The sequence below is a fragment of the Octodon degus genome, unplaced genomic scaffold (genome assembly GCF_000260255.1).
Source record: "Octodon degus isolate 3935 unplaced genomic scaffold, OctDeg1.0 scaffold00273, whole genome shotgun sequence".
Taxonomy (NCBI): Eukaryota; Metazoa; Chordata; class Mammalia; order Rodentia; family Octodontidae; genus Octodon; species Octodon degus.
In genome coordinates, this window is record NW_004524849.1 from 1,903,883 (window position 1) to 1,927,563 (window position 23,681).

General features: G+C 39.8%; 1 protein-coding gene across 1 annotated transcript in view; it reads left to right on the forward strand.

The window, feature by feature from the left end:
• The window catches only part of CUNH1orf21 (chromosome unknown C1orf21 homolog), a 164,524-nt gene that overhangs the window by 90,013 nt on the left and 50,830 nt on the right, over positions 1-23,681 (forward strand). The gene's annotated exons all lie outside the window — the stretch shown is intronic.

The window sequence follows — 23,681 nt, forward strand, 5'->3', positions numbered from 1 at the left end:
TTGATTGATTGATTGATTGATTGATTGATTGAATGGTTGACTTGGTACAGGGCCTCGCTATGCAGCTCAAACTTCTAGTGATCCTCCTGTTTTCAGCCTTCCCAGGGCTGGGACTGCAGGTGCACACCACCACTCACAGCATGCGGTACTGAACACAGGGTTTGCCAGGCAGGTGCTTAGACTGCTGAACTATCTCCCCAGCCTGCTTTTTTTTTTTAAGAATACAAAATGGCCAAAAGAAAAATGAAAAGGAAAAAAAGATACAAAATTTCATTAATCAATGTAATAGGAATTCGACAATAGTTGTTGTATTGCATAATGTTATCTTCAAGTTGCTTGTTTAGGTTACCAAGTACAACACATTTTCCATTTGATATGGAACCTATGTAGTTAAAATTGTGCCAGTTTAGTATAAGCACTGCTGTGCTTCTAACCTCCCTAATCTTATATATTTCCTGTATTGTGACTTAATAACAAGTACTTAAGTACTTACGGTAATACAACTTAATTGTGGAGTATGAGGTAGAAGTCCTGATTGCTAGGGCTTTGCTTCCTCTAATTTGATTTTTCATTCTTCTTTTATGTCACATGTTCTGTTAACTTCTGGGAAACACAGGTCTTCATCAATAATGTAGTGTGGCAGAGACAGTGCCACTTTCTCTGGGCTTAACACCTAGATTTCAGTATGTTTTAATCAAGTTCTTGGACATGCAAATAGGAAAAGAAACAATGCCTGGCTCATGCTTTTGCATGAATAAGAATTAACTGTAGATATAATAAATATTTTTAAACCTCTTCTGCAGTAAAATATATGTTGATTAATGTTACCAGTTGAGGTTAAGCAAATTTTAATTAAAAATTACAGGGTCACCCTACCCCAGTGCAACTCAAAGAACACCAAATTGATACAACTACTAAAGTTATTCAACAGCACCCCCTAGCATACATAATTTTAGGCTATCAGAGTAGGAAGCAAATTCTGTCCTTTTGTCTCATAAAGTATATTTTTTTTTACATGTCCAGTTACATGGATTTGTTCTTTACACTGTCCCAGAATTCAGGTTTTAAAGAACCTATGAATAGAGGTTTTCAATCCAACAAAATAACTCTGTGAGTATCTTCAAAATAATTTGCTTTAACTCTGGTTATTTGTATCCATTGCCTGTGGTTTGGTAGATTGGTTAAAGGAGTTAAGTCCCTTCCTTCCTTCCTTCCTTCCTTCCTTCCTTCCTTCCTTCCTTCCTTCCTTCCTTCTTCTGTATCTTTCTTCTGGTGTTGAATAAGTCATCTAGGGAAGAGAAGATAAAGCTAATCTGGAGAGGATTCCAAAGTAAATTGAGGATATCTTCAAGGTAGACCTATGTATGTTTGGTGAGCATCTAGGACACAGTTTCTGACCTTGTGATCTTAGGCAGGATCTTTTATCATTGTGTGACTTAGTTTCCTCTTTTATAAAATGGGTTAATAGAAATAATGCCTGTCTCGTGGAGCTGTTGCAGTTAATGAATTGCGCATGGTGAATTCCCAGTGATGGATGGCAGTCATTGTTAACATTGTTTCTTGTTGCCCTTGAGGTGATCGTGATGTGGGTCTTGGGCTCCGTGATCAGCCAAGTTCAGCTGATAGATATTGGTGAAGTTATTGAACTCTTTCTTCGTCTCTAAATGGGAGTAATAATAACAACTGATGTATATAATTATAGAATTAGAAAATACATACAAGGGGCCGGGGAGATGGCTCAGTGGAATAAGCGCTTCCCTGGCAAGCGCAAGGACCTGAGTTCAATCCCCGGTTCCGCCAAAAAAAAAAAAAAAAGAAAATACATACAAAACGTCTACACTGAACTATGGAACAGGTAAGACACAGCTGTCAGACTCTGCAGAATAACAAGAATAATTCTTAGACACTAAGAGAACAGGAGACCACAGTATCCACACTCTACAAGTCAGAGAGCAGGGAGAGTGAATTCTGACTTAGCTAGAAAGCCGGTTAGTGGCTGGCTGCTAACTGACAGAGGCTCAGGAATTTGGCCACCAGGGATTTCCACAATGACAGAGGCTTAGGAATTTCTACCACCATCTATCTCCATAAATGCAGAAAGTGATGAAGCTTCACAACAGGATTGACTGAAAGTTGTCTAAAAAGGAGACCCGGAATCGCCTTCACCATTCTTATAGACAGGTTGTATTAGGGGCAAGAAAACCAAAACAAAGTCAGGACTTTAAAATGACAACCTACATTCTGAATGCCAAGACCCTTTGGTGGCATCCCCCATTTGACTTCCAGAATGTGAGTGGAAAGGTATAGATTCTCCAGGTAGATGACCATGTACTCTTTCTCTTCAGTTACTGTCCTACTCACTTTTCTTGGTAGCACAAAATACCAGCTGCTCACAACATGAAGGAGGTAAATTTATTCTGGCTCACAATTTTAGTCCATGGTCAGCTCGTTCCCAGGCAGAAACAGGACAGCAGAGGGGTCTGGGAAGATAAAGGTGCTCAGCCCAGGGCAGCCGGGAGCAGAGTGAAGGGAGTGCACCTGGGATGCCAAGCCCCAGGGATCTGCCCCTTCCTGCTGAGCCACCACTCCTCACAGCATTTCTAGCTTGGACCTCCTGATGGGTGTAGCACCCCATGATCCAATCACTTCCCTAAAACCCTCCCTCACTAAGTGAGTGTTGGGGTAACATTCTAGATGTAAACTGTAACAATTATATACCTAACAACCCTGTCATATCCCTGAAGCCCAGGTCCACAATACCACCTATATACATGGAGCTTCTGGTCATGTGTCTAGAGCCTACACCTAGGTATGACCAGACAGCTAGGGGTCCCTAGACTCACCTCCCCTAAGATCAGGATGTGTGTATAATCCACATCTGGCTATAATTTCTAGGCCTCCCAAGAGAAGTTAATGTACATTTTAGGATATACTTGCTGCTTCTCTCCGGCACACTCCTGAGTTATTACTGGGGCACACTTCTCCTGAGCCCTAGCACAACCTAGTACTCTTAACATCAGCTGCAGTCATGAATCACTGCCGATCCACTGCCACAGCTCAGAATGAGTCACTTCTACGTGTTTCACCTGCTTCTTACAGGGCACACAGTTGAGAATTAGAAGGTGAGCAGCTTCTTTTGCAACTCTGCCAGCTGTAGAAGTTCCACCGTAGAAGAGAAGGAGCTCTGGATTAAAGAGCAGGCTGTTGATTGAGCTGGGATGTGGCTCAGAGGTAGAGCACTTGCCTGGCATGCAAGAGGCCCTGGATTCCATCCCCTGCACTACCAAAAGGAAGAAAGGGAAAGTGAGGGGAAGGCAGAGAAGGAGGGAGAAAGGAGAAAAGAAAAGGAAAATATTTTTTCTTTTCAAAGGGCTTACATTTTATTAAGTTGAAATATTTAAAATAGTCCATAATAAGAAGATACACAAGTGTAAGCAGAGTGACAGTCTCAGCTAGGGACAATGAGAGAAACAAGCAAATAAAAAGACCATGAAGTCTGCCGCTATCAGTATAACCTCTTCAAGTCTTTGTCTCTGTAGACATTAGTTATCACCAGTGTATGATGATGGGCTACTCTAGACCATTTTTTAAAAGTGCCTTTCTTGCTTCCAAAGTCCACAACAAAAATGTATCTCAGGACAACACTCTGTGGTTAATCTAGTTTTCTGAAGTGTATTTATATTACTTCTAATAAAAATAGAATGATGGCATCATGAAGATAGATAGTAATATCTAAGAATTATAGAACACCTATCATGTTCCAGGTACTTGAATTATTTCATCTCATTTAATGGGATATAGCTCTTATAAAAGATACTCTGTTATCACTTTTATAGATTAAGAAATTGAGGCTCTGGGAATTTAATAAATTTCTAGACAGAACATGCTGAGTCTAGTTCTTTAAGATCCAGCTACCTCACAGCCCTGCTTTTCTAGACTCCACCCAGAATCTAGTTTCTAAACACCGGTTCTTTTCCATTCAGGTCATTATGTTCCTTGTGGTTCCTTCAGCCACTTTGGTTTCTGGTCTAACTTTACTTCATCTCACTAGAAAATTATATCGGGTTTCTCTCTATTAAATAGATTGGCACTGGAGTTGCAAACAAACCCAAGTGCCATAATTTTCTCACCTACTTCACTCTGAGTTCTCAAAGTCCACAAGCATCTAAAAGGTTCTTCACGTGGGAGTCTGCACATTGCTAAATCCTTCATCTCAAACCTTTGTGGGATCTGGAGGTTTTCCAACATGACCAAGCCCACAGATCACTGTTGTTCATTGGATTATGGGGCACAGCAGTTGTCCTTTAAGATTATGGACTATGTAAATGTTTTTCATTTTACTAGAGTATTATTTGAAAACCTGGCTTCCCACATGCCAAAGACTGAAACTAGACCCATGTCTCTCACCATGCACTAAACTAAAATAAAAATCAACCAAAGATCTAAACACTAAAACAGAAACACTAAGCCACCTGGAAGACAGAATAGGTAGGATCCTCAAAAACATACATGTAGGCCAAGGTTTCATGAACAAAACCCCAAGAGTACAGGAAATAATACATAGACTCAACAACTGGGATTTTATCTTATTAAAAAGCTTTTGCACAGCAAAATAAACTTTCAATAAAGTAAAAAGACATCCCACAAAGTGGGAAAAATATTTTAGCCAGTTATTCCTCAGACCAGGGACTAATATTTAGAACATAAAAGAATTGAAAAAAAAAAAAAGAAACTCCCCAAATTTAAAGACCTAACCCAAAAATAGGCAGTTAGAGATGACTATATGCTTCTAAGAGGAAGAAATAAAAATAGCAAATATGTGAAAAGTTGTTCCAAGGTCAGAACCGTACCTCCACAGCACAAGCACCTGCCTGGAAAGCTCAAAGTCCTAAGTTCAATTCCCAGTAAAAAAAAAAAAAAAATTATTCAACATCACTGATCATTCAAAAGATACAAATTAAATAGCGCTAAGATTCCATCTCACTCCAGAAAGAATAGATATTATGAAGAAGTCAATAATAACAAATGTTGGTAAGGCATAAGTGGGGAGAGGAACCTTTCTCCACAGTTGGTAGGAGTGTACATTTGTACAACCACTGTGGAAATCAGTGTGGAGATTCATCCAGAAAGTAGCACTAGAGGTCCCATTTGACTCATCTATTCTCCTTCTGGATATCTTTCCAGAAGAATGAAAACATACCATAGTGATACATCCGCACCCATATTTATGGCAGCACAGTTTGTAATAGCTAAATCTTGGAAACAACCTAAATAACCATCAACCTAAGAATGGATGAAAAAAGATGTGGGAATTTTTTATACAATAGAATACTACTCTGTCATAAGGATATGCTTGAGATATTTTTAGGTAAATGGATGCACCTTGAGACCATACTCTTAAGTGAAATAAATCAGTCACATGTGCAAATATTGTATTGTTTCTCAGTTGTGAAAAACCCAGTGTAACTAAGGACCACAGTGTATAATAGGTATTGTGAACAAGAAGAAATGTTTCGAAAGAAAAGGGAACTGAGGGAGAGAAAAAATAATAGAAGGATAAAATGGAAACCACGCTTTATAAATAAGGAGGGGAGGGGACTGGGGGAAAAAGAGGAAGTAAGACATATCATGTGCAGGTACAAACTCCCTATAATGAATATGGTCATTATATATATCTAAATTGTACCAAAAAAAGCTTAATAAAAAATATAAGAATAAGAAAAATATTTGATTATCTGGCAAGAAAATATTTAAAGAGCCATGGAGCTAAAGAGCCATGGAGCTAAACACTCTAATCTTTGTGGCGGGCTTCATTTTGAGTAAAATGAAAGTTGCTGAGTATTATAGCACAGAAGTAGAGGACAGAGTTCAGTTACTTGTTCCGCAAACACTTACTGAGGGCCTACTGCTGTTATCTCCCATAAACAAAGACAGATAAGACACTATCAAAGGGCTTACATCTTATTAAGCTGGAATATTTTAAATAGTCCATAAAAGAAAAGACCAGCGTGTAAACAGAGTGACAGGTCTCAGGGACAGTGAGGAAGAAAGTGGCTCTCCCAGGGAAGATGCGAGTGTCATCCTTGACTTCTCCTTTGCCAGATGTAATGTTCCAGGTGTCTTTATCTGGCTTTTGCAGTTCACATTAGTCCAAAAGGACATGTACTTGTTCAAGTGGCTTAGAAGCAGCAGAGCAGTTTGCACTGCCAGGTCTCGCGTTTCCATCCTCACTGGTCTTGAAACAGAAAGGTGCAAATTTTTTAGGAGGTGGTTGAAAGTCCTTTCATATATCAAAGTTCCATTATGTTCCTCATATTTTGTCAGCATTGGCTTTTCTCATCTTTGGAAGCTTAAACATGAAAATATTTACCTCATTTCAAGATAACAGTGTTCTGCTTTTCAGGCTGCAGTGATAGCTCAGTGGACTAAGTGACTGCTTAGGCAAGCGCAGGGACCAGAGTTTGATCCCCAGCACCACATGCTATGCTGACCCCATCCCCAGGAGTGCTGAGCCGGCCACCGACTCCAGGCATGGTGGCACATGCCTGTAATCCCAATACTGGGGAGGCTAAAAACAGGATCACCACAAGTCCGAGCTGCATAGTGAAACCTTGTACTAGCACATAATTTTTTTTTAAAAAGTTCTGCTTTCAAAGAAAGTCACCTAAGTAGCCAACTATTTTATTTGGAAGAGAAAAAATAAAAACAAAAACTTAATAAGACATGATGCTAGAAACTGATCAAGAGGTGGAGGGGAAAAAAGTCTGCTAATCCTTTTTTGGAAAAGACTCTTTCTGTTACCAGCTTGGAAAGAGGTCACTGTGCTGTGGAGACAACTGTGATGAAGCCATGTGTGCTAAGCCTGAACCCAGAGAAGACACACTTTGAGAGTCCTTCACCCTACATTTAAAACTCAAATGGTGGCTCTTTAGTCCAGCCAGAACATTCTCTGGGATTATAGTTTCCTTTTGGCCTCATATAATGAGCATGTGTTTGTTAAATAATTATGTAAAGCCACTCTCCCTGAGTCAACAAAGAATTAGGTAGAGATAGCAAATAATCTTTACAATTATTAAATAAAATTTATATATAACAACACTGGTAAACAAGCTCTTGGCAGGCGTGAGGGAAGTCCTGATTTATATTGTTTGCCATTTTCCATAGTGTAAATTCTCCCACCAAGGCTGAATTCGAACTACTACCAGTTGGCCTACAGAATTCCTAAATATTTAACAAGTGGCTCTCTGTAGTAAGAACCAGCTTGAGCATGCCACTGAATGCATGTATTATTTGGCCATCATATATAGCCTTTTAGAAAATTTGAATTTGAAAGCCTATAGAGAAAGTGTGTTCCTACCAGTTATTCCTGATCTCTGTAGTCTTTATTGTTTACTTCATGGCACATCATCACTTTACATTGTCCACCTTGACTTGCTATAAACTGGTATGGGCAGCTACTCTTTCTGAGCACTGGCCATAGATTCTCTCCTGTGTAATTAAAATTGTGTATCTCACACAATTGTGAATCTCATTTCTAGATGAGATTCTTTGTTCCAAGTCACCAGTGCTACTTGTCTCTTGTCTCTTCTTGCCTACTTTAAATATCCCAGTTTATACGATGTAAGCCCTTTGATAACATCTTATCTGTCTTTGTTTACAGAAGATAACATGGGGCCAGGGAGATGGCTCAGTAGAATAAGCACTTGCCCGGCAAGCACAAGGGCTGGAGTTCAATCCCTGGTTCCACAAAAAAAAGAAAACAATGGTAGGCCCTCAGCAAGTGCTTGCAGAACAAGTCTTTTACCTCATTAAAACTGTGAATTGTGAATCTTATCTGTAGATACTGGAACATAAGGGGGTGCTCCAGAAATCTGTGGAGCGGATCAGTCTTTGCAAAATGGAAGAGGAACAAGAGATGGAGGAAACGGGAGGAGAGGGGAAGTAAAAAGATGTGTTACTTACGTGTACTAACTCCTCATGATGAATGTAATTATTATGTACTGCAACTTGTACCAATAAAATTTTAAAAAGTATATATTGAAAGAGATATAAATACAAGAGTTCTGATTCATTTTAGCCAATAACTCTTTCACCTGGTCAATTTGCATCATCCCAGAATCTCTTTCCTTAATGTTCTTGTCACTTATAATGTTTACCTCATACAATCATAAGGATTAAATGATAAAAACTTGATAAAAATAATAGCAAAAGTAATAGCTGCTGGAAACTACAGGGGCTAGAACCACTGGGGCCTGTGCTTGGTATTTTATTTGTATTAAATCAATGAATACCCAAAGACTCTAGTGTGGTGTCTGGTACTGGAAAGGGGTCCCATTGGTAACTATTATTTTTAATTTGTGTTTTTGTTTTTACAATTATGAAAAACTTTAAAGAGAAATTAAAAGTTGTTTTTCATTGTCAAATTATCATGAGAACATCAGTAAAATTCATATATATAGCCTTGGAAAGAAGCCAATTGAGCATGATTGCTCTTTTCTAGCAATTTATATTCTGTAATATATTACTAAGAGAGAGCTGAGGAGAGAAGTAGAGAAAGTACTTACAGACAGGCAGGCCCCAGTACATGTTGATCTGTTTTGTTTTGTTGCCTTTCATGTATTTTCTACCAAATGACTGTTGGACAACAGAAAAAGCCTTCACATTTGTAATGTACTGAAATAGAATTTTGAGAAATGGAATAAAGTCTCTATAGTGTTTCATTAAATTTTATCAAGAAACCTTGGATTTTTGGCAAAAGATAGTCCTTAAATCATTAGTCACATAGTAAAAATGTTTGCTACATTGCAGTATGGCAGAATGCAAAAAAGATTTTATGCAAAACAATTCTTCAGGAAAATGAACATCGCTTTGCCTGTTGGTCCCATAGCACACTATTTTGAACACTGAGTTTAGGGGAGACATGATAGTTTAAAACATGGACTCTGGTCATGATCGAGATGTTTATAGATTTCTTCCAGAATAATTATTTTGTTTCTAAATGAGAAAAGTCATTCCAGTTAGTCATTATTTCTGTATGTTGTGATGAACAGCCTTTTAACAGTCACTTTGAGGAAGACACGTAACAATGCAGAGTATTACTGGTGACTTGCAATTAACTCAAAGTACATGATACAGGGAGAAAAACTGATCTCAGGTGGGTGACCTCCAAATGATACAGGGAACCTCCAAATGACATAGGGAAAAATGATCTCCCGACCTGACCTGCACGAGTTCATGTTCTCTAAAACCGAAGAATGAATTTTAGGAACAAACAGAGGTTATGAGCAGAATATATTTATTGAGGGAAAGAAAGCTCCTGTCCGAGAGTGGGACAAGAGGGGGGCCTGAGCAGGTTGTCTCTGGGAAGCTATCTCTTCCAGGAACTTTTATAAAGTAAAACCATGCGGTGAGTTGGATCTAAGGTGGTAGAGAACATGGGAACTTCCTTAGGTGGATGTGGGGTGGGACAAAACTATGGTCACCCAATGGGACTACAAGCACCATTGCTAAGATAAAATTGATGAAGTCCAGGACCAAATGGGAAAGCGAGTCGCATAGCAAGTGGGCATGAATGTAGAACAGGACTTTATGAGGTCGCCATCCAGTAGTAGTCGGATTAATGATTCATCTGGCTCCCTCAGGATGATGATCAATCTCGGATGCCAATCTTTAGGAAGGTCAGCATTTGTTTGATCTTTGGTCTTTAGGTCTGGCCCATCCGTCCCTCCCAGAGTTGCAAGATATCTTGTCTTCTGTGGTATCTCTTTTGAGAGCCTGGCCCTGTCTGACTGCCTATAATATTTCTATCTAACTTGGCTGCCTGTGGCATATGTTTTGTTTCAAAGTAGGAGTAAAGATGATGCATCCTGAAAACAGAAGGACTCAAAGCTTAGCAATGCTAAATGATTGTGAAAACACTGATATCAGAGGCATCAGAAAAGTTTAAATTGTTTTATTTAGTAATACTTCTAAATTAATATAATTTTACCTGATATATGACTTAAATGTATATGTAGATATATCTGAATTAAACTATAAATAGGTAGTTGTTATTAGAATTGTAGGTCAGAGGCCTGACACTGGTGAGCCCAACAGACTACATTTGGCCTCCTGCTGCCTTAAGAGTCCAGTCAGAGAGACAGGTGGTGGTTAAGCAAAAAAGGAATTTATTATTCAGTGTGGCCACAGTGGAAGAAACAAGGAGACCTGCATCCTAACTCCATCTTCCAGTGTGCTGGCAAGAGCTTCCAGATTGTATAAGGAAGGAACAAAAGTAGACAAGAGGTATAAATAGTCTGGCAGTAGTGGTCACCCTGTGGTCTGGCTGATCATTATCTCAGGTCTAGTTCAGCAGGGTCCTTCCAGCTCTTAGGAAAGTGTTCTTGCTTGAGGGGGCAGTTTGGTTCCCACCAGGAAATGATCTCCCCTCCTTCATAGGGTATTGCCTCCCACTTGGGAAGCAGCCTCATACCTGTCATAGGGAGACTGGCCTACAAGAATGGCTGTTCCTGGAACTTGAAGATAGATTAGTTAAGTCTTGTAGTGTTGTCAGACTTAAAGGAGAACAGAGGTTAGATTAGGGCTAATTAACTCTGTATTACAAGTTTGTAGAGAGACCCTCCTTACACAGTTAGCAGGAATCTGACCCAAAGTTTATGGTAACAAAGGAGAACTACAGGCCCAAGTGAAGAATTAGTGTTTTTAGTAAAAGCAACTTTAAATCCCTATGCAAAATCACCTAAAAGTTTCACCCCCTAGTGAATTATATAGTTAACCATGTCAAGACACTTTTGAGTATCCCTTTAGAAAAACTGGAACCATCTTGTGTTCAGGCCTATGTGGTTCATTAAAGCTTTTAAACATTTATTTTTATTTTTAATTTTTATTCAAACAGAAGATTTTCACTGAAGTTGAGAGATGAGGAACAAGGGAACAAATAAACTAGCTCTTAAGATTAGTTTTTCTGGGACCAGGGAGATAGCTCAGTAGAATAAGTGCTTACCTGGTAAGTACAAGGACCTGAGTTCAATCCCCGGTTCAAGATTAGTTTTTCTGCGCAGCCACAAGGAGTGGGAAAAATGGAGGGAATGAGTTGAAATGTTCAGAAAACTCTTTTCTGTGAGGTAGACTTTCTAAACTCACGTTTGATGTCTCAGCAATGAACCCCCAAGCTAAAAGTCCCCTGGTAAAGAAGCTTGTAAGGAAGAGAAATGAGGAAGGCAAGGAGGATAGATGATGTGCGCTCTCCTTTTTCCATGGATGGTGAGTGCCAAGTTCAGATATGTTATTAGAATGTGGACCAAATCCCGGGGCAAGAGTAGAGGCACATAGTAAAGGAGCTTTTCTAGAAACAGAAAAGAAAAGGCTGAAGAGAGAAACCAGTGAAGAAACTCATGGCTAAACAAACCACTTGAAAGCGTCTTGGGATCAATCGCTTTGCAGTGTTTAGAATGAAGCTATTTCTGGCAGCACATTTCTCTCAAAGGAGTTGGAGGATAGTGTGGCTTATTCTCTTGCTTGGGTGCAGTAAATTTTCACCTCAAGGAGGTTTTTAAACTCCAATTCTAGCTATAACTGGTCTTTCTCTAGAAGTTAGGCTAAGAGTATCTCAATAATGGTACCGTGACAGACTTGATAATTGACTGTCACGATGGTAGAGAAATATAGTGACAAACTTCATCCACACTGTAAAGTAATTATAGCACAGCAGAACTGACATTTGTATTAGCTAAAAAGCTGGAGGGGAACAGTGCTATGAAAATCATTAACTTCCTCTCCTGTACTAGGATTTCTAATGGGAACTGTGCAAGAGAAAGCTAAACTTAAAATTAACCAGAACTAACCATAGAAGAGAGAGAAAACAGTACCTGATAAATATGTACAGTGTTTATATTTTACATGCTACTGAAAAATAAATTTAAATTTAAAGTGCTTGAAGAAAAATTTAAAAATTGGTATTTTACCAGTTCAAAACGTAAATCTATTGTATGTGAAAAATAAAAGAGCATTAAAAATCATAGTGCATACCACAAGGATCATTACATGTCTTGTGTAACATGTATATTAATAGAAAGAAAAGTAATGCAGAGAATTTATGGGCAGGTGAATGGAAGGCACGATAGTGGCCGCTGCTTCTCTTTTCCGCGGGAGGGTACTGTCCCTTCCTGAGACACTGCGGCCCCAGTGGCAGGCGCCTAGCCGTTCTGGCTGATCTCTGCATCCCTAGGAGCCCCCACCTCTGGTTCCTGTGTGTGGGGCCAAGAGAGAAAACACTCCTGCTTGCTGGCTGGAAGGACTGAATCTCAAGTTCAGGGGGTCAGACAGTAAATGAAACCAAGATAATAAGTAAAAGTGAGAGGTAAGGAAAGAAAAGGCATTGTTTGGCTCTCCGGATCCACTTGGCCAGATCAGATTATTCCTCTTAGGAAGGCTAATCAATATTTTTCTACTTGAGGTAAATCAGTTCGAGTTCTGGCACTTCCGGTAGAGGACTGGAGCACCTCCACAGCTCTCGGTGCTGTCGCTGTCTTGCCGGCTCCTGTCCTTCCCCTTCTCTCTCTCATCAGCCTTCCCGCTGAAATTTCTCTTTCCGTTGCCCAAAGCCTTCTGGTCTCTACTACCTATTAGCTTCAGGCTCACCGTGTACAACCCAAAAATGCTGAACTACAAATCCCACCCTGTCTCCCTCACAGAATAATTCCCCTGGGCTATTATGGAGGCCCCCTACCTCTGGTTCTTACTCAAGCTGTATGAGGATCTTTCTAGAGCCCAGATCTGGCCACATGCCTTCCTTTCAGAACACCCACACTCTCTGCTGTCCCAGACTTCTCTGTGGCTCTCAGTGTTTATACCCATCTGAGAAACCTTAAGAAGCTCTCTATCATCCCTAGAAAATTTTCATTTGTCTCCCAAGGCTGTGAAGGTGTGGCAGAGGCTCACGGTTCAGCTTCATCCCTCCCCTTTCCTCCCAGGACTCCACACTCCAGCTATCAGCCCATGTGATTTTGCTTAATTTCCCTGAGTGTACCAGGCCCTCAGGTGTTCAGGCCTCCCACAGGTGGTGTCCACCTGTAGCACAGTATATAAGGCCCATAGCCACACACACACACACACACTCGCACGCAATGTGAATGCTGACTGGGCCACACACATATGGAGGATATAATATGTAAACCTATTGTTTAGAATGCCTCACATTTGAATACAGTATGTGTTCTTCCCAGTTTCTCCTGACTGTTCAGGCCATCCAGGTAGAAACTTTGAAGTTTAACTTTTGTTACTTTTTTTTTTTTAATGCACTTCTGCATTAATAGCCAGTCACAAATTTTTTGATTACCAAGAAAATTACCTTTATTTGGAATATCAGTCCCTTGTGCATTCAACAGTTAAGAAAAAGTATCTGTTTTCATCCATATTTCATCCTTCAACCAGTAGTGCTAAGGCCTACTTTTCATTCGGTTGCCGCCCTTTTCTACTAAGAGCTAAGCCAAACTCTGGCTGCTTGTTTTTGCTCTTCCACCTCCCCCAGGAATTCAGTTAACCGCAGATCTTACCACTTCTTGCCTCTTGTGTTATCATTCAGCTTCTGGCTGTTCTTTCTCTGGCACTTGCAGTTGTATCCCTCAAAGCTGAACAAGATTCCTAGAATGCAATAAGCTGTCGCTAATACCATGACAGCTCTCCAGTCCCTCATCTCTATTCCCAGAGCCACTAACTTTTTGTCACCATAAGCAAGCAATGACTTGTTATACCCTTCCTGTATAACAGGCAAACCAGTAAAGCAGGGACTACTTTGTCCCTATTTCCCTGCTGTGGAAGCTGGAGCAGAGAGGCTGTGGAAGCTGCTCTGGTCCCACAAGTGCAAAATTGAAAGGCAGTTGGACTCAAGAGCCCACCCTCGCTGTGGTACTCCTCTTGTCTCCACTCAAATCTCTCCTGATGTCTAGGCACAGTTTACTGACTGTTCTCTGCTTCTGGCTTTGAAAAATTCTGATGTTTTGTCAGAAGCTTCATGAATACCTTCGTTGTGCCTTGTTTCAAGGAATAATCTAAGTGCTAAAGTATGAGCTTTTTCATGGTACAGCCTTGATCGCTCTAAAAGTCTTTCAAAACACCCCCACTCCCTTCTGTCCTGGACTTCTCTGTGGCTCTCAGTACATACACCTATCTTACTTCAAGTAAGCACTTCTGGAGTAACCCTTCCTGATTATTCCAGAAGCTTCCCTGACCTCCTCTGCTGGGGTGTTGTGAATGCTTCCACCACATATACTTCTCTTTTTAAACATCTCTTTTGCTATTTTATTGTCATTAGTGGGGGAGGATTGTATCCCTGACTTCTAGCACATTGTAGTGTGTAAGTACCACAGAGGGAAGGGAATAATGAACCATGGGGGCTTGCCACCGTGGTGTTTCGCCGGAACTTGGTATTCCATGTTTCCATCCCTGTATACTTTTCATTATGGTCTAGACTTGGTTTTGAAATTGATTCAGCCTGAGAGGAGTGAGTTTTGCAAGTGTAGTGTGTAGAATGATGACTCTTCCTCTCCATCAGTGTTTGCATCTTAATTCTTTAAATCTGTAAATGTGACACCTTCTATGGAAAAAGAGATTTTGCAGATATGACTAGTTTAAGAATCTAGAGATTACATAATCTAAGAGATATCCTGGATTAGCCAGGTCAGCCCAATATAATCATAAGTGTTCTCTTCTTTGTTTGTTTTTAAAGAAACTTAGTATTTATTCATGCATTATTAAAAGTATAACATTTTTATGGCTTTACTTCCTTCCAGCCTGCTTCATAGGTCTACCACCAGCTTCAACTCAGAAGATGTGCTTGTTTTCTTGACCTTGAACACATACCCGTGACTGTTCTGGCGTGGTCTTAGCATGTGACCCATCTGTTACACTAGAGACACTTAAAGGAGATACTTCAGCTATTATGTCATCTTGGGCTGGAATAGATGACAACTGAGAAAAATGAATTAGTAAATGTTAGTAAATAGTAAAACTGTTACACTTTTAACAGTAAAATTATAAACCTTAAGATCAAAAATGAAATGTTTTGACACTGGGAATTTTTTTATTGGAACACATTTGCAGAATACAGTGTTTCTATCCTTTGTAGAGTTGTTATGCATACATCACACATCTTCACTCCTCTTTTTTAATCCTCTTTAATCCCCTTAACCCTTGCCTCCTCCCTTCATCTCTGGATCCCCTTCCCATTTGAGAAAGATCAACCTCCCTACTTGCTATTATATATCTTTTATTTTGCTTTTTATTTATCATTTGGGCTTTTCATATAAGAGAAACCGTATGATACTGAAGCTTGGGTCTGATTTATTTCACTTAACATTATGGAGCAATAAGTATTCTTATAAGGAGACAAGAGAATCAGAGTTGGTAAAGGAAGATTGAAAGATGGAAACAGAGGCCAAAAAGGAGCAATACTGAGATGAAGAACAGAGCAGTGAGGAGGCATCTCTACCAGTGGGAGAAGCCCACCAAAGAGCTGCTCTCTCACCACATCCAGTTCTTCAAAGCAGTGTCAGACTTTGGCCACTTCTGTGTCATAAGCTATGATTCTGTGGTAATAAGTTGTGATAAGAAACCAATACAGATTTTTATAACTTCAAATGTGGTTCTTCTGTAACAAGGACTTAAGCATGCAGAATTGCCTTTAGAATTGGAAAGGGAGCAGAGACTTCAAGAATTTTGAGGAACATGATGGAAAAGGTTTAGGATGCTTTGAGCAGTCTGTTAGACATACAAACATTAAAGATTTCTGATAAGGGCCCAGAAGAATGTGAAGCAGGCAGGGATGTAGCTCAGCCCCACAGTGCCTGCCTGGAAAGCACCAAGTCCTGAGTTTGATTCCCAGTACCAAAAAAAGGAGAAGGAGAAGAAGAAAGAATGACAAGCATGGTAGAGAAAACCCATATTGTCTTAGGAAATATCTGACATCATAAAGAGATTGTTGGCAGAAATGTGAACATAAAAGGTATATTGTTGTATTGTTTATAACTTAAGGTACAGTAATAAAAAGCTTAGCTGAATTGTACTCTGAGCTAATGTGAGAAGAAAAAGATAAATTGAGGAAACAGCTAATAAATTTTAAAACAAATACTGGATGATTTGAGAAAATTCTCAGCCAAGCCACACAGTAGAAGACGCTACAACTAGGAAACTTGCTATTAGGAAAGCGTGCTGTAGACAGAAAGGCAAGGGTATGACTGGATAACCACTTGCTAATTCCTGGAAAAGCATTAGGTGGTTCAAGTACCACTTTATACAGATGATTCTTTGAACAGAGTAGGGGTATGATTTACATGTTCTCTCAGCCATCTCAGGAGAAGCCAGAAGTAGAGATGGGGTTATCCAGGAAAGGCTTGTGGAAGTGTGAATTCCCAGGATTCCCGCGACCCATGAAGCACTTCAGGGAGTCACACCACCAAAATTCTGGCAGTTTGAACTGGAAAGAGATAGTGTGATATGAGAAAAGGTTGCCTTATTCCCACAATTCTACAGGAAGGAAATAAGCTGATGAAACTACTTAGTATAAACATGTACTACCCTTAAAAAGAAGGAAAAGTGACTCTAGAGACAGAGCTGCAGGCCTAGGTGGCAGAATCTTGAATCATGGTGGATCATTCCCAGGCTGTAAAACCTAATGGAATTTACCCAGTTAGATTTGAAATCACTTGGATTTGGTCATTTTTAATTTCATTTTTTTTTTCTTTTGAAAGGGAATGCCTAAGATGTTTGAAATGCAGTGAGATAGTGAGGTTAAGCTTTATAGCCTAAATCGTTTGATAATAACAATAAGCTTGTCTTCTGGATGGTTAACAACCTAAGTATGCAGACCAAAATTAGAGAAAAAGGAGGGCTACAAGGAAAGCCAACATTTTGGCCCTAACCTTCTAAGGTCAATTAAGACTCAGGACATATGAGAACTTGTACTGTAACGTCATGTACCTCGGTAGTGTCCCAAATTTCCTGATCCAGAAGATTATGGGGCCAAAGAGGAAAGTGATCGATGACGTAGAGTGTGCCTAAGGAGAGTCACATGGGGAGAAGACACTCTCTCAGGCTTTCACAGAGAGCACATTGGCCAAGCAATGGCCGTGACTCATCCACATGGCTGCACTGACAAAGGTTCTACAATCTGAGGTACAGGATCTCAGGATAAATCCTGAGGGCATTTCACTGACCTTCTCAGACCAAAAAGCTACAACTCTTGTTGCACAGGTCCTGCTTTACCTTGGTCTTAACCATCCAGCAGAAAAGTATGAAGACGAAATATAGGAAGTAAAGCCATGTTGTTATGTTGAGCTGTGGGGGACTCAGGTCAATAATTTCTGACATTGCCAGTTAAACAGAAGACCCAATGCTATTATGGGCTACTGGACTCTTTTAGAATATTTTGCTGAGTTTACACACCTATAATATTCAACAATGGAACTTAAAAAAATTGGGATATAACTATGAATATCCATTTTGTATCTGTGTATTCAAAGTGGTTGGGATAGATATATAGTTGCATTCTCTTAATGAATAGAATGATTTGTTCTAATGGGGTTTGTAAGTAGGATCACAAGTCTGCATCTTGTACAGCAATTAACCACTAAGAAGAATATATGCAGTGTATTATTTGTTGAAACGGTACTTTCGATTTGATTTGAAACTGTCTCATTGCTATATGTTTATCAATAAAACTTTGAAAAGAAAAAAAATTTTAAAAGATAAAAAATAAATAAATAAATAAATAAATAAAAACAAAGGGAATGCCTATAGTTGTCATTTTATGTATAGCCACCATTGTACTAGGGGAATAAATAGCTTATTTTCTAGTTTTACATGACCATAGATACTGGAGAATTCTGCACTAGCATGGCTTATAGTCAGAGCTTTACCCAGCCTAATTTAGATGACTAAGATGATGAGGCTCGCAGCTTTTGAGTTGATGAGACTTAAATGGGATTTGAAACTTGAGTGGTTGCTGTAATGGTCTGAGAATTCAGAGGCCCTTGGGATGAGTTAGTGCTTTTTGCATATGGCGTGGGTGTGAACCTTTGGGAACCAGTGATGCGTATGGCCAAATTGACGAACCTGTAACTATTACTTTCCATTGGAAACAGGACTTTGTAGATGTGAATAAATTATGGATCTTGGTATTATGCTTAATTATTTGTGTAGACTCAGAATAACCACAGATCCTTATAAGAAAGGAACAGGAGAATTTGAATTTTTTTTTAGAAAAGGCAGAAGTAGAGGTTGGAGAGATGATACTTTACTTCTGGCTCTGAGGATAGAGAAGAGGCCATGAACCAGTACTGCAGGTAACATCTAGGAGCTAGAGAAGGTCAGGAAGCATTCTCCCATGAGCCGCTAGGAAGGACACAGACCTACACTGCTCTGTCTGACCTCCAAAAGTACAAGGTAATAAATTAATGTTGTTTTTAGTCACTACACTTGTGGCTTAGTTTGTACCATCAACAGTAGGAAACTCAGCACATTTTTCTGGGCACTGACAGTTACAGAATTATACAGAGTTGTAGGTGCGTCCAGCTATTTCTGTGAGGCTGGATTCTAAGTTTTAGCTGGCATATATGCACACTGAATGTGACAAAAAGATCATCCCTTTATGAAAAACTAGATCATTTAACTTTTTGTTGACATTTACAGTTTCTCAACTTAGTGAGATAAACCCCTGAAGATTTTGGTACATCACAGGAAAAGTTTAGAGATTCTGCACAAAGTGTGGCTTTTTATTTGTTGAAAAATTAAATGCATATGGATAACACATACTGTTTTATAGTACTTTGTCAGTTTGATCAATTACACTTTGGTTTTGTTGGTTATAATTTTATTCACCAGGAAAATCTTGCTTTCAAACTTGTTTATTTTATGCTGGTCAGTGATCAAATGCTCTCTTCTAGGTACCAGGAGGCAGCAGAGTTCACAGCTGAACTCTTAAAACTATTGTTGTTGTCATAGATCACAATTATGTAATTTCTTCCCATAAATAAATATTTTTTATTTTTTAAAAATGAAATATCCCTTAGCTTATAATTCTCAGTGGAATTCATAATATTGTAGTTTGTCTCTTAATTACTGACAGGGAGACCTAATAACTTTGTTCTAAATTTATTATCATGCACTTAAATCTGTTCTGAGAATTTCTTATAACTCTGTTTACATTTTCAAGATTATTTTAAATGTCTCCAGTCTACCTTGAGAAGTACCGGCATGCAAAATATTATGGACTTTAAAACCGATCTTCCTTACTGTACTTTTGTTCCATATAAAAGGAGATGTAGAGCTGTATTTTCATTTATAGAAAAAAAAAGACTTCCAAAAAGCAGATATGTTACATGCCAACCTCACTGCTATTAAGTAATTGTAACAAAGTACTAATAATTCTAACAATTTCCATGGATGAGTACTTACAATCAAAGTGCTGACTTCATGTAATCTTAATGATGTGGTAGCCCAAGTTGATAGCTGCACCTGCTGCCTTGAGCCTCTCCATGTGTAAACATCCAGGAAATGTAGTAGGTTGAGATAGCTCAGCTAACCACACCATGCTGAGAGAGATGATGACATTCCTTTTGTTTGAAGGAGACCATATCCTATCTCATATTAATAGCACTTGAAAAAAAAAAAGATAGCAAATTAGACTATACTCCCTCAAGGCTTAAATGATTATTTTATATCTAGACATAGTCATGTTTTGAAAATGTGGATGGATGTCCCCAAGCCTCCTGCTTATATGTGGCTTTTGTAGTTTTCATGTACTTTCTGAAATGCACTAGTTTAAATACACGCACAGGCACAATCTTTTGAGAGTTCCTACGGAGTCCTGTGTCATTCTCTGTATAGAACTCTCGTTGGAAGAAGCTATTACTTTTACTCTAACCCTTACTATCCCTAGAACTTCTATGAAGGTAGAATTTCCAATTGCTGGATCCAGAAAGAGAATATGAGATTCCTCCCTACACTTCTAACCCAGAACCAACTAGAAAAGGAGCCTGCAGAACAGCCGCTGCCTATGTCCTGTCAGCCTGAGACAAAAGAAGCAAAGAAATGATAGGAGATAATGAAAAGTATTAAAATAGATCTTTTGCAAATGAGAAGGGTACCAAGAGATGGAGGAGGAGAGGAAGAGAAAAGGGAAGGGGATAAGATGCATATACTGACACCTCATGATCAATTTAATCATTACTTTCTGCAAACACCAATAAAAATAAAATTTTAAAAAATAAATAAATAAATCCTGAGCTATAAATAAGATGCTGCCTTCTTTACAGTGAAGGAGATGAGGGAACATTTTTAGAGAACTGACGATCCCTCTCAGTGTTCTCACTTCCCTTTGGGAGATGGCGCAGGGGGAATGGAGGGCTCTCGACAGCTGCATAAGTATACTCCGTTTGACTGTCTTCACTATCAGAGAAACCAAGACAGGAGCAATAAGTTTATTCTGTCATGTCGAGTGTGTTCTGTTGACAAAGAAATCAGATTATTCTAAGCAAGGAAAACATCATCAAGCCTGTCACTCACTACCCAACAGTAGTTGGCCAGCAGTTTTAGAAAATAGATGATTTTTCAAATGATGAAGCTCAAGGCAGGTCTTCTGAACCCCAGGGCTTAGTTTGAAAACTATTCTATGGAAAGACAAATAGGGAAATCCTATATATGAAAGCATCTTTTCTCTGAAGCAGAAGCTCAAAAACTTTTTGTACTAAGGTTTGAACCCAGTACCTCACCCATGCACATGTGCTAGCAAGGGCTGTACCACTGAACTCGTCACTGGTCATTATTTTATTTTGTTTTATTTAGTTTAGTTTAGCTTAGTTTAGTTTATTTATTTTGAGGTAGGTTCTCACTAAATTGCCTAACCTGGCCTCAAACTTGCAATCTTCTGCCTCATTCTGGGGTAGCTGAGTTCACAGGCATGCGTACCACACCCAGCCAGCTCTTAAACTTTGTAAAGCTATTAGGCTCTTGTTTAAACTGCACATTCCTGAGCATGGCTCAGAGGCTCATTCTCAGTGTGTCTTGAATGGGACCTGGACATCTTCTTTCTAGCAAGTGTCCAAGATGATTCTGAGGAGAGTATTGGATGGCCCCATGGAAGCAAACTGCCTTTTCAGATGGCTTCATCTTCAATCCAGGTGTTGTCAGTACTTTACTTTCGGTAAAGTACTTAGTTTACAAGGATACTTTTGTCACACTAAGAGAGACAATATCTTTAGTTGTCTCTTGCATCATCTCCCAGTTTAAGTTTCTTTTCCTATTCCTGGAGCAGCCCAGATTCCACGTGGTTCTCAGCCCTCTATGCTCAGTCTGCTCCATCTGAGATAATTCTGGTAATGACCACACATTTTGCCTGCTGCCTCCAGCTTCCTCCCTCCTCCAGCCCTGTTTCATTGCATGCTTTTCTCTTCTTTATTAGAAAGTTCTTTAGGGGCTGGGGAGATAGCTTGGCAGTCTAAACGCCTGCCTAGCAAGCACAAGGGAGTTTGATCTTTGGTACTGCATGGCGCGCTGGCCCTGGAACTGCTCCCTGGGTGCACTGTGCCAGCCCAAAATCAGGTGTGGTATAGAGCATACCTGTAATCCCAGCACTGGGGAGGCTGAGACAGGATGATCACTATGAGTATGTACTGCGTAGTGAGACCCTGTATCAAATAAATAAATAAATTTTGTAAAAATAAAAAGTAAAACTAAAGGTTCTTTAGAACTCTCCTAGAGGGTTGGGGAGATGGCTTAGTAGAATAAGCATTTGCCTGGCAAGTGCAAGGGCCTGAGTTCAATCTCTGGTTCCACCAATACAAAAAATAAAAAAATACTCTCCTAGCTATAGTATGTTTTCATTTCTTCTGGGAAAATACTCAGGAGGGGAATAGCTAAGTTGAATGGTAGCTCTAATCCTAGTTTTTGAGGAATCTCCACTCTAATTTCCACACTGGTTGTACCAGTCTACCAGTCTACATTCCCACCAACAGTGAAGAACTGTTCCTTTTTCCCTACAGCCTCTCCAGTATTTGTTATTGGCTGACTTCTTGATGTTAGCCATTCTAGCTGGGGTGAGATAGAATCTCAGTGTTGTTTTAATTTGCATCTCTCCAATAACCAATGATGTTGGATAGTTTTCATATATTTATTTGGCATTTGTAGTTCTTCATCTGAGAAGTGTCAAATAGCTCAGCACATTAAAGCACCTGCAAGCAGGCGCAGGGCCAGGGGTTCAATCCCCAGGCCCGCCATGCTGGCCCCGCTCCTGGGGCACACTGAGACAGCAACTGAGACTGGGCATGGTGGCATGAGCCTGTAATCCCAGCTCTTGGGAGGCTATAAACAGGAGGATCACTATGAGTCCGATCTAGTAGTGAGATGCTGAACACCTTGTAGACCCTTCCCTCCCCCCCCAAAAAAAAGAATAAATGCTACCAGAATGAGCCTCAGAAACATTGTGTAAAGTGAAAACACACCAAACACAGAGACTATATATTGTACGACTCCATTTATATGAATCTAGAAAATGCAAATTTGTAGAGGCAGAGAGAAGAACTGTGGTTGCCTGGATGAGAACAGGGATTACCTGCAAATTTTTATGAGGAAACTGTTTTAGAATGATAGCACTGTGTTAAGCTGGGACAGTGGTGATGATCACACAGCTCTTGACATGTCCTAAAATCATTCCATCACACAATTATAATGCGGGAAAGTCTACAGAAGTTTGCCTCAATATGGTTACTAGTTTTTTAATGCAGGGTGGATAACATAATTAAATAATTAATTGTTTATTTTCCTATGAAACTAGAGGAGCACTGTGGTCAAAGTGTGGTGTGCAGATCCCTCGGGAATTCTCCAGCTATTTTCCCAGTAACAGTGAAGATCCATTGGTTTACCTTTTCACTGTGTTAGCATTTACACTGCTGTACAACAGCAATGGTACGTAGGACTAAAGATGCCTTAGGCTAAACCCATGTGATGGCCTGAGACTCCAGTAGTATTCACTGTGTTGTAGATATGGCCTCCTACAGCTCCTTGACCCAGAGGTTTGACCCTCAGTACAGCAACTTTGAGAGGTGGTGGGGCCTGGTGAGAGGGAAAATATAACCAAGGCACCAGAGCACTGTCCCCCAAAGGGATCGATGCTGCGCTCATGGAGTCTGTCAATTCTCTCCAGAGTGGGTTGTTGGCCTCTTCTGCGCAGCATCGTTTCCCTTTCCATTGCCCCACCGAATCATGATGCAGTCCAGCGAGCCATTACCAGAGCCTGAACAGGTGGAACACACCTGGTGTTAGATCTTGAGCTTCCAAAACAGATCTAAATAGACACGTCTCTGCAAATTACTGAGCTTTGGGTCTTTCCTTGTAGCAACAGAAAAGGGAATAATACAGGAATCATTGTATTCACCATCACCTTGGATGCACAGTGGACAAGTAAATTCTATTTCCATTCAGCAGTTCCCTCAATGAAGCAGTGCAGATTGTATATTGTTTTATTAAATCCTGTGGCTTAGATGCATATCTTTTTAACAGTCTAGGGTAATTTAGAATTGGAGGTATGCATATGCAAGTGAGGTGATTATCGCAAGGAAATGCACTTCCATAGCTGATTGAGTTGCAGGCTAGAGTAGCTCCTCCTCCTCCTCCTCCTCCTCCTCCTCCTC